The sequence below is a fragment of the Asparagus officinalis genome, chromosome 3, assembly GCF_001876935.1.
Source record: "Asparagus officinalis chromosome 3, Aspof.V1, whole genome shotgun sequence".
Classification (NCBI taxonomy): Eukaryota; Viridiplantae; Streptophyta; class Magnoliopsida; order Asparagales; family Asparagaceae; genus Asparagus; species Asparagus officinalis.
In genome coordinates, this window is record NC_033796.1 from 109477491 (window position 1) to 109489014 (window position 11524).

Consider the following 11524-nt stretch of genomic DNA (forward strand, 5'->3'; position numbering starts at 1 on the left):
GCTTCAATTTCTCTCTCTCTCTCTTGTTATCTATAGAGAAGTTTTCTAAACTCAATTTCTAGCTTTGAATTTATATTATTTGATTATCATTCTATTAAGCTAGTATTTATATTTGAGTTTAATTGATTTAATTTCACTCATTGTTTACACACACCCACTTGAGCTTATTGTATTTTCATACATAGTATATTTGGGTTGGTGAGAGTTGTAATAATTGAGTGTGAGCTTTCATTGTGTTCTTATCCATATTAGAGAACAAACAATTGTTGTAATTGTGCTTTAGTGTGAGGTTCACTTTGTAATACACTTGTACACCGAGAGGAGTGTGTGGTGAATGACGAGGTCGAATCCAAGAGGAGTGGCGTCGGTTGACGAACCTAGGGAGAGGTTGTATCCGAGCACTTGAGGAGGAGGACACGGGATAGGCCAACACTTAGAGGGTGTGAAGTGTATTTGCAAGTGAGTGAGTTGTAGAGTTTTCGGTGAACTAGAAAACCGTATTGTGAGGTGTAAACATTATTCGGATGAGCATAGAAAACCCGATTGTGATAGTGGAGATCTCCTCGAGGTGAGGAGTGGAAACATAGGTCGTGGGGACCGAACTCCGTGATCATATCGTTTGTTTGTGATTGCATTAACGCACTTAATTTTTGTGTTCATATCTTATTTTACCATTGCCTAGTGCTTGTTGTTTACTTTTTCCACTTTCTTGTTTATTTTGTTTACCCTTGTGTATATCACTTATCCTAGCTCACATATCTTATTGTATTTTATACTTATTTCACACTTTCTAAGATAACTTGTTAATTAGTTTTAATTGGCATAAAATCAGATTAGATTAGCATAAGACCCTAATCACCCCCCCCCTCTAGGGTTTAACAATTGGTATCAGAGCTTGGTGCTCTTTGATTTAAGTTCTAATCGCCTTGAGTTAAAGATCCAAGTTATCTTTTTATGCTAATCTTGTTTTGTTTGCATTTTTATCTTGCTTGCATTTTACATATTTATCATGGTCATGAAGTGTGCACCTTTGTTAGGCTATGAATCAAATGTTGCTCCTAAATTCATTAACTTTTCCTATGCATAATAGGCTTCTAGATTTATTTTTTTTGTGCAATCTAAAAATATTGATTTATGGGGAGTTATTGATAATGCTTATATTATACCCACTATGGAGAAATCCAAGTGGAGTAAAAATAACAAAAGATTGTTTACCATGAACAAGATTGTGTTAGAATATATGCTTAATGCACTTGATTCTTCTTTTTCTAACAAGCTTGCTCATTTTTATAGTGCTTACACTTTATGTAAATTCATAGAAGCACATCAAGACAACTTGGAGGAAATCCGACATGGTTTAGAGGATTCTTCTTCAAGTGATATTGGAGCTTCATCATGCACACGACCACTAGGCGATAGCTCTAGTGAGGTTTGCGAGTTCGAACCCGATAATGATTTATCTAGTGACGAACTTGATTGTGCTAGTGAAAAATTATTACATGCCTATAACAAATTGTATAATAATTTTATTGATATTAAAAGTAAGCACGATAATTTAGAATTCGATCATGAGGAACTAGTGTCAAAATTAGATGTCATTGCAAAAGAAAATACCATGCTTAAAGAAAACAATGACATGTTAATTTTGGAAAAAAAAAATTAACAACATCTATAACTAGCTTATCTCATGAAAAAGATAATACCACATTAGAAGTAGAGAACATAAAAATTGATACTGCTTCCTTTATAAATGACTATATATGTTCTACTTCTAATAAAAATGCATATGTGCCTAATAATGAAGATTTGAATCTTGTGAATAAACGTATTTTATCTTTAGATTCAACTTTAAAAATATGCATTGATAATCATAAGAAGCTTATGAATATGTGTGCCAAGTCTAAGTCATCATCCACTCATTATGCACACATATATAGCAAAGTTTACAAGTGTTTAATTTGTGGTCGTAAATGCCATTTATCTAAATTTTGCTATGATGGACACAAACATAAGAATACTAATTCTCTTTATGCATCTCATGTAGCTTCATCATCTTGTACACTTACACATTCACATGCTCATTCTCACAAAGTTCATCATAAGCATGCTAGTGTGTTCAAGTATGATCATTGTGGTTGTTTTGGTCATTTGGCCAAATATTATTTTGATTTGAAAAGAAAATCATGTTTGCCAAATGTTTCTAGTAGACCACATGTGTTTGAATATGATATTTGTGGTAGGTTTGGATATCTTGCAAAATTTTATTATGATATGCAAAAAGCTTCTAAGTTGCAATATGTTCCAAATAGACATTTGTTTAATGATGTTTCTCATTTACAAAATAATTTTAAAAGACAATCTTTATTTACAAATGATTCCCGTGCACGAGCTAATGGTCCATAAAAACAAATGGATCTCTTTTATTGAACATATTACAATCGGAAGGGTCATTTGAGTGATTATTGTTTTGACCTTGTCCGTGCACCACATGCGCCTAAACGCGTTCATAACCCTAGGGCTTTGAGCTTAAAATATAGGGGGTCATGTCCCTAAATCTCTTGGTATCAAGAATTCTTGGGTACCAAAACAAATTTGATTTTTAAACCAAGAATTTTAATGTTTTTATTTTTCTTTTCTTGGTTTTGAAAAATGTGCTTTGAAAATTTTGAATATGAAAACAATTTTTCTTTGATCAATTCTTTTGTTTTCATAATTATTAGTTTCGATTTTAATGAGAGGTTTGTGTTTATATAACCCCCCAGGTTTATTAGGTGTTCAATCCCAAATCGTGTTTACCGGGTGCTAAAATATTTATATGGGTTGAAACAAGCTTAAGAGCTTGATATATTTTCCTCTCTTGCCTTATATGGTTTACTTTTATGGATTTCATTTGATTTATGACTTCATTTGGTTGATTTGTTTTCATTTGAAAACATTTTGCATGATTCTCATGTTCCTTTTCTTTTGATTTCATAAATCTACTTTTATACATGGTTTTTATGTTCTTTGATATGAGACACTATTTTTCATATTGACATATTTATATGTGTTCTCATTGTTATTTTGTATGTGAGTGATATTTAGCATATTCATCTATGCTTGCTCACATATATTTGCCTTGGCATTTCATTTCATGTATCCTATGAGACATTTTGATAGGGGGAGCAATCCCTATATCTTTCTATGTTTTATACTCACCAATGCTCATATGTAGGGGGAGCTTTCGCTCTCTTCATTCTTTTGTCCCCTTTTTGATGTAGTCAAAGGGGGAGAAATATTATAAGTATATTCTTTTTATTTATATGCATGATAATTACAATATAGTATATTCATTTCCTTTCATGCATATATTCTTTTTGTAAATTGTTTGTCATCATCAAAAAGGGGGAGATTGTTAGCCTTCTTGTTTTGATGATAATTTAACAAATAATTTACATCTAATATTGGTTGTCTAGTGTTTGTGTTTTGTATCTATTCTAGGCAAACAATATGTTGGAGGATGGATGGAATCAAGCTTTCACGATCATATCCAATGGAGGTTGGCGGAATTGTGAAGCGAAGCAATGCAATTCAAGTTGAAGATCCATGTTCAAGCTTTATCCGCAAGTTTACCAAGAAGAACTTATTGAAGATCAAGATCATAGCTTGGGTATTTTAGTTTAGGTTTTATATTATGTGTGTTAAGTACTCTAAGCTCAATCATATATACACACACATTATATTCCTGAGCTCGAGCTCAGGAAACTTCCTGCGCTTGAGCTGACGTGCCCACGCGTGATTGGAGCGGATTTCATCTGAGCGGAGGTAATTGAAGCTCTGGGTTTTTTTGCAAATTGCCTTCTCTTTTTCCTAGGTCATTAATTCTCTACCTGCTCCTCCTCCTCCTCATTTCATCCCCGTCCTTTCTTCTCCATTTTCCTCACCATTTCTCCGCCTCCTCATTTCATCGCCCTCGTTTCTTCTCCATTTTCCTCGCCATTTTTTTTTCTCCAGGCCATTCCTTCTCTAAAGGTCATTTCCTCATATAATTTCAAAAAATCCCTCGACAGAACGAGTTAATCTCTGCGCTCGAGCTCTGGAACGATGACGGGTTCGAAGGCATACAACGATCTCACCCCGATCTCGACTCCCTAAACCCTAACCCTAGCCTCTCTCCCCCAATCCGTCGCAAGACCGATCTCGAATCGTCTTCCTCATCCTTCTCCTCTGAATCGAAGTCGATCCAGTTCAGGCACGAGCACGCGCTTGCTGGCGATGGTGATGGATTCTCTCATGTTGGAACCTTTATTGCTCGCCTTAAGTCCTGGAGCCATGGCGGCCAGGTGATGATCTCCATGAGCTAACCAATTTCATGAATTTTTTTCTCCGAATAATTTGAGTAATTTTGTTTTTTTACTGTAGTAGGTTCTTAGCGAGCTGAGGTTAAATCTTATGAAATCTACCTACAGATTCTTTATTAATCTGTTGAATTATTGTGTCAGATAATTTAAGAACTGTCGTGTTTTTTATATGTTTTTGGTCTTTGTTAGTTATGACTATTAATAGTGTAAACATTATTATTGCTGTCAATAGAGGCTTAATAGAGAGAATTTGGATATGTTTTTAAGAAAAAAGTTAAAATTGTTAGTAAAGTAGCTTTGAATTTGGATTGTATCCAAGATGATGTGAATTGAATTATTGTGAAGACTAATTGTTTTAAGACCAAATGTTGATTTCTTTGTAGATAAGATTGCCCTCTGAATTACCCATCCTCATTTACCACATTTTATCTTAGCAGCAATAATTGATTATTATCTCAATCTTATGTATCAATCCATAACATGCACAACTCCATAAGGTAGAGTCTGACAGAACACCTGACTGGAAAAATAATTATTAAGTATTAGCTTTGCTTAATTTACCTTCTAGATATTACAATAAAAATATATTGGACTAGACTAACTTCTTACCTTCACCTGTTCATTTCTTAATATCAATCAAAATTGCTGTTTAATTATGACAGGAAACATTTCCATTTTATTTCTTTCTGGGGTGAAAAAAAATTCTCTAGAGTGATCCATGTTACAGCTTGTATATAAAATTGCTGTTCGATTACTTTATAAAAGCTTACTGGTTGGATGCATTCTGCCTATTGAACTAAGCATATACTTAATCTAGTGTCATCTGTATCTTTAAGGAGCATCACAAGCCTTTCTACATGGTCAGATTGTATTGCGTCGGAATCATTTCACAACAAATTGTGTATCAGTTATCCATTACCAGGTTGCAGCAGGTTGAGAAATTTAAATCTTATTCTTTGTACCTGGCAAAAAACATGCACAACTTAAATATACTGAAAAAGACAACCCAAAAGAGTGAAGTTGCAATAAGTTAGCAGGCAAGCAAATCATTTTACCTTTATGAGTTAATATGTATGCATTATACAGAATCAGGAAGTCTACAAAGAGGTAGACAGAAAATATGCCAAAAAATGAGCTCTATGTGCATTAAGCTAAAAGTAAATTATTGATAGGTAAATAAACAATTACAAATTACAGACATGAGATTTCCAATGAAATTACTACCATAGGCTTCTTTTGAGCATTTAGGCTGACTTCTATTGCTCTTTTTTTAGAATGTTTGAGGCTGATACAAATGAATTCTCTGGCAAGATAAAATGGGCTTTTCCAGGTTAGAAGGCGCTAATGCATTGTTTCATGGAGGAACAAAGGCCTCGATTCATGCCTGTAGCAGTGAAGTACATTTATGCTCTACCTGATGGTTTGGATCAATTGTGGCAGAGGATGTCGTGTTCATTTCGGCAGCATATATGGGAATGTACCTGTAGCGAACCAGACCATCTTACAATGGAAAAGGATGATCCTGTATTTTAACAAAACACTGTAGCATAGAACCATGTGCAACTGGCGCATAAATGAGAACTGGTTTACTTTTTTGTTTTAGTGTATTTTGTATTAGTAAGAGCTCCAAAGTATATAGCTCACATGACCTTTTGTATTTACACATACATGTATGGTGTAATGGTTTTGTAAAAGTGAGGGATGTCTCACTTCTGAAACTGCTCACTCTCAAGATGAGAGGTGAAAACATGTAACTTTTTTCATTTATTGATATCTTATTTCCAAACTAGCTATGTTAAGTAACTTTTGCTCCTTTTTCTCTCTTGATAATCTCTCATAATATGACTAGCAAATATTTTCTCAAAAAAATATCATTAGCAAGTCTAAGAACCAATTTATGACTCAACGGTTGCTTTATCTCTTGGCATCTTGACAAAGCATCTTGCATACCTTTTATGTACTATTGTTTAGTGTGGTTAACAACATAAAAGAGTGAACTTTGAAAAAGAATCAAATCTCTGTTCTGAACAAATATCCTGCAGATAGTGAACTGAATGTTTCCACACAAACACAGTTTCTCGCATACACAATGTTAACATCCTTGACTTACTATTACAAATTTTAAAACACAGTTTCTAAACTTCCAACACAATTTTAAAACACAAATATAAAATAAACTTGTTAATATCCTGCAGAACAAATATCCTGCAGAACAAATATCCTGCAGAACACAAATTTAAAATATTCATGTTAAACTCCCAACACAATTTCAAAACATAGTTTCTCGCATACACACAATGTTAATATCCTGCAGAACAAATATCTTATTACAGAAAGCAAGTTCTAAACTTCCAACATAATTATCTGCAAAAGTTCGTATTCCCACGGTTACAGAATGTTAATATCCTGCAGAACAAATATCTTTGACATACTATTACAAATAGTGAACTGAATGTTTCCACACAAACACATTTGTCCATCAGGTACAAGTTCTAAACTTCCAACACAATAGTAAGCCAACAGGATAGTGCCCCCAAACACAATTATCTGCAAAAGTTCGTATTCCCACGGTTTCTCGATATTAAGGCAATAGTGAATTCCATCAACCTAAAAGAAAAATTTAACAAATATAATATCAGATTTGAAACTATTGCATTGCTACAATATACTCAAAGGCAAAATGTAGTTTCAGCAATTGTGTATTAGAAATACTAATGATGTACCTTGAAACAGGTTCAGCAATTTGTCTTCTTCTTACCCCTTGAAAGCTTTGAGAAATTGCTCCCCAGAAGACAAGACCAAAGACTGCCAAAAAAATTAAGAACAAAGAATTAGAAATACTAGTGTTGTAATTAGAAATCTTCATGAATTTCAGAATAACATGGTCCCAGAATGCTGAAGCCATCCCAGGAGGCATTGCAGTTATTGGTATTGTGGATTTACAAACTTGATATTGAATGAGATTTGAGTCAGAGGACAAATTCTCAAGTTTTTGAACGAGGTTAATTTGAAAAAAAAAAAGTTGGCTAGCTCTCACAGATAATAACTTATACATACTTACATATACAGTAATATTTTCTGTAATTGATTTAATACAAATCTCCCACGATAGTAGCTGGTTATTCGTTTAACAATAATTCAACAGATTAATAAAGAATCTGTAGGTAGATTTCATAAGATTTAACCTCAGCTCGCTAAGAACCTACTACAGTAAAAAAACAAAATTACTCAAATTATTCGGAGAAAAAAATTCATGAAATTGGTTAGCTCATGGAGATCATCACCTGGCCGCCATGGCTCCAGGACTTGAGGCGAGCAATAAAGGTTCCAACATGAGAGAATCCATCACCATCGCCAGCAAGCGCGTGCTCGTGCCTGAACTGGATCGACTTCGATTCAGAGGAGAAGGATGAGGAAGACGATTCGAGATCGGTCTTGCGACGGATTGGGGGAGAGAGGCTAGGGTTAGGGTTAGGGTTTAGGGAGTCGAGATCGGGGTGAGATCGTTGTACGCCTTCGAACCCGTCATCGTTCCAGAGCTCGAGCGCAGAGATTAACTCGTTCTGTCGAGGGATTTTTTGAAATTATATGAGGAAATGACCTTTAGAGAAGGAATGGCCTGGAGAAAAAAAATGGCGAGGAAAATGGAGAAGAAACGAGGGCGATGAAATGAGGAGGCGGAGAAATGGTGAGGAAAATGGAGAAGAAAGGACAGGGATGAAATGAGGAGGAGGAGGAGCAGGTAGAGAATTAATGACCTAGGAAAAAGAGAAGGCAATTTGAAAAAAAACCCAGAGCTTCAATTACCTCCGCTCAGATGAAATCCGCTCCAATCACGCGTGGGCACGTCAGCTTAAGCGCAGGAAGTTTCCTGAGCTCGAGCTCAGGATCCGTTTTCCCTATATATATATATATATATATAATATATATATATATATTATATATATAATAATACATTTTAGTTTTCGGTTTCTATGTATGTAATAGTTATATATACATACATGGTTTTCAGGTTTAAATGTGAAACAATTAAATATAATTGGAAAATATACCTTTGTTCTCATATTTATATGCTTATAATGATTCTTAAATATCAAAAGTTTATTAGTCAATGAAATCATATTTATTGTTTTGAAAAATTGCAAAATATGCAATTGTTGTGAAATTTTGGTTCTTAATTTTGGACATAACAATAATTAATATACGTATTTTATTAAGTCTACAAAATTATTTTGTAATGTTCAAAGCATGGTTAAGCTAAAATGTCAAAACTCATGTGTTTACAATTTCTGTTTTGGATTATTTTGCCAAAATGATGATATTTTCATTTGGAGGTCCTTTTGAAAACTAGTTTTTGTAGCGGTTTATATACATATCTATAATCATTTCCTAAAGTTTTATAATTTTGGAATTTTATATTTTAAACAGGGTTTTAAAATCAGAAAAACTGTTCAAACCTGTATTGCTCATGTAGTTTTGCGGTCAACCGCCTTGAGTCGCAGAGACTCAGATTGGTTTGAGGCATGCTCGAGTTGGCTCGGAACCAGTGAAAGCCAAAGTCGGTCGACCGCCACGTCACCCTGAGTCCAGATGTTTTGGGTCGAAACGCGCCACGGTCGACCGGGTGTTGTCCTAAGCCATAGTTCTGCTATTTTGTTGCTCGCGGTCGACCACGAGTTTCCTACGGTCGATTGCCGATCTGACCCTTGAGTTCCAACGGCTGGTTCCTGAGCTGTTTTTCCGGGGGCCTTTTGGTCATTTTGATTGTGTTTTGGCTAAAGTTTTGAGTGGGTATAAATACCCCCCTTGCTCTCATCTTTCAAATAACCTAAGAAGTTTTTAAACAAGGTTTAACAAGGATTTAAAGTTTCGTTTAGTTTTGTTTCATGTTTGGTTTGTGAAGATACTTTCACTAGAGGAAGTGGAGATCAATTCATTGGTGTTTGAGCTTCAAGTTCTCTCTCTCTCTCTCTCTCTCTCTCTCTCTCTCTCTCTCTCTCTCTCTCTTGTTATCTATAGAGAAGTTTTCTAAACTCAATTTCTAGCTTTGAATTTTTATTATTTGATTATCATTCTATTAAGCTAGTATTTATATTTGAGTTTAATTGATTTAATTTCACTCATTGTTTACACACACCCACTTGAGCTTATTGTATTTTCATACATAGTATATTTAGGTTGGTGAGAGTTGTAACAATTGAGTGTGAGCTTTTATTGTGTTCTTATACATATTAGAGAACAAACAATTGTTGTAATTGTGCTTTAGTGTGAGGTTCACTTTGTAATACATTTGTACACCGAGAGGAGTGTGTGGTGAGTGACGGGGTCGAATCCAAGAGGAGTGGCGTCGGTTGACGAACCTAGGGAGAGGTTGTATCCGAGCACTTGAGGAGGAGGACACGGGCTAGGCCAACACTTAGAGGGTGTGAAGTGTATTTGCAAGTGAGTGAGTTGTAGAGTTTTCGGTGAACTAGAAAACCGTATTGTGAGGTGTAAACGTTATTCGGGTGAGCGTAGAAAACCCGGTTGTGATAGTGGAGATCTCCTCAAGGTGAGGAGCGGAGACGTAGGTCGTGGGGACCAAACTCCATGATCATATCGTTTGTTTGTGATTGCATTGGCGCACTTAATTTTTGTGTTCATATCTTATTTCGCCATTGCCTATTGCTTGTTGTTTATATTATTCACTATCTTGTTTATTTTTTTTACCCTTGTGTATATCACTTATCCTATCTCACATATCTTGTTGTATTTCATACTTGCTAGGATAACTTGTTAATTAGATTTAATTGGCATAAAAATGGATTAGATTAGCATAAGACCCTAATCACCCCCCTCTAGGGTCTAACAGCTAGATCTTCTAGCATCAATGTTAAGTATACACGATGTTTTTCATGTTTTGATAATTAAGAAGTAATTACGCGATGGGAAGCAGCAGAGGGTGATTGATGCACCAAAATTTGAGTATCAGATAGATTTAACTACAGTGGAGATCACGGGTTGTGTTCTTGCTAGAAAGGACGAGAGGCTTAGAAAAGAAGTAATACCTTAAGTTAGAGTTCAATAAAGATGGAAAAAAGCTGAGGAGGCTTCTTGGGAGCATGAGGAGGATATGCGTCGTGACTACCTGCAACTGTTCGAGTAGGTAAATTGATTTGGTTATAGCTTATTAATATGTTTATGATTTTTGATTGTTCTATATGGTCATATTTATATTTAACGCTAGAATGAGGGTATTAACACTTAGCTCCTAATCATTCAGAATACATGGTATATACATGGGGGTTCCTTGTTTGGATTTTTCACCCGACGTACTAGTTCTGTTTAGTTAGGAGTTAAGTGTGAGTATTCGCATTTTAGATTGTTAAGCATAGATATTGCTAGTGATTCATATCTTGGGATTAATGGTATGAGATGTGTACAGGAGGGTTTCCTTGTCTGGATTATCCCCTCTTAGTGCTTTTCTCATATTATTAATTTCTAAGATACAATTGCAGAATTTCGGGGACGAAATTCTTTTAAGGGGGGAAGAATGTAAAACCCCGTAAATTTGAATATTTTATGATAAATATGTTATATAGTGAAAAATAATATATTTTGATGTTTAAGTATGATAAGAATTAATTTGAGATCAATTCAATGTATATTTGTGAAAATATGAGTGCAAATGCACAAAACATGCACAAAGACCAAAAGAGTGAAATATGGGAATAATGACCAGTTACGAGTTTCTATATTTTACACACCGATACAGTCAGAATCTGAAAAAGTATAAAAACCCAAAGTTATAGGTCTCTTCAACAGCTTTCCAAAAATTCTTAGATCACCTCATTCCGAGGTTGGATGAGGAAGTTACAGCCAAAATACCGAAGGTTGTTTTCCTAGTCAGACTAGGTTTCCTAGTTCGGGTCAAACAGGTTTGTTTCGGGTTTACCTCTATAAATACCTGTATTTTTTCATGAAAATTCCTTTCTGTTATCATATCTATGAACCCTAGCAGCTATCCTCTTCCCTCAAAAACCCTAGATCTTTTCTTATGAGTTTGGAGAGCTTTGTGAAGAAAAACACCGACACGAGGGCGAGATCATCGACATGTGGCGAGGGAGAACGGGTTGTTTATGCTCATGGATTTTTTGTTGTTTGTTTCAGAGGCTTGCATATGATTTTAAGGCAAGATCACTTAC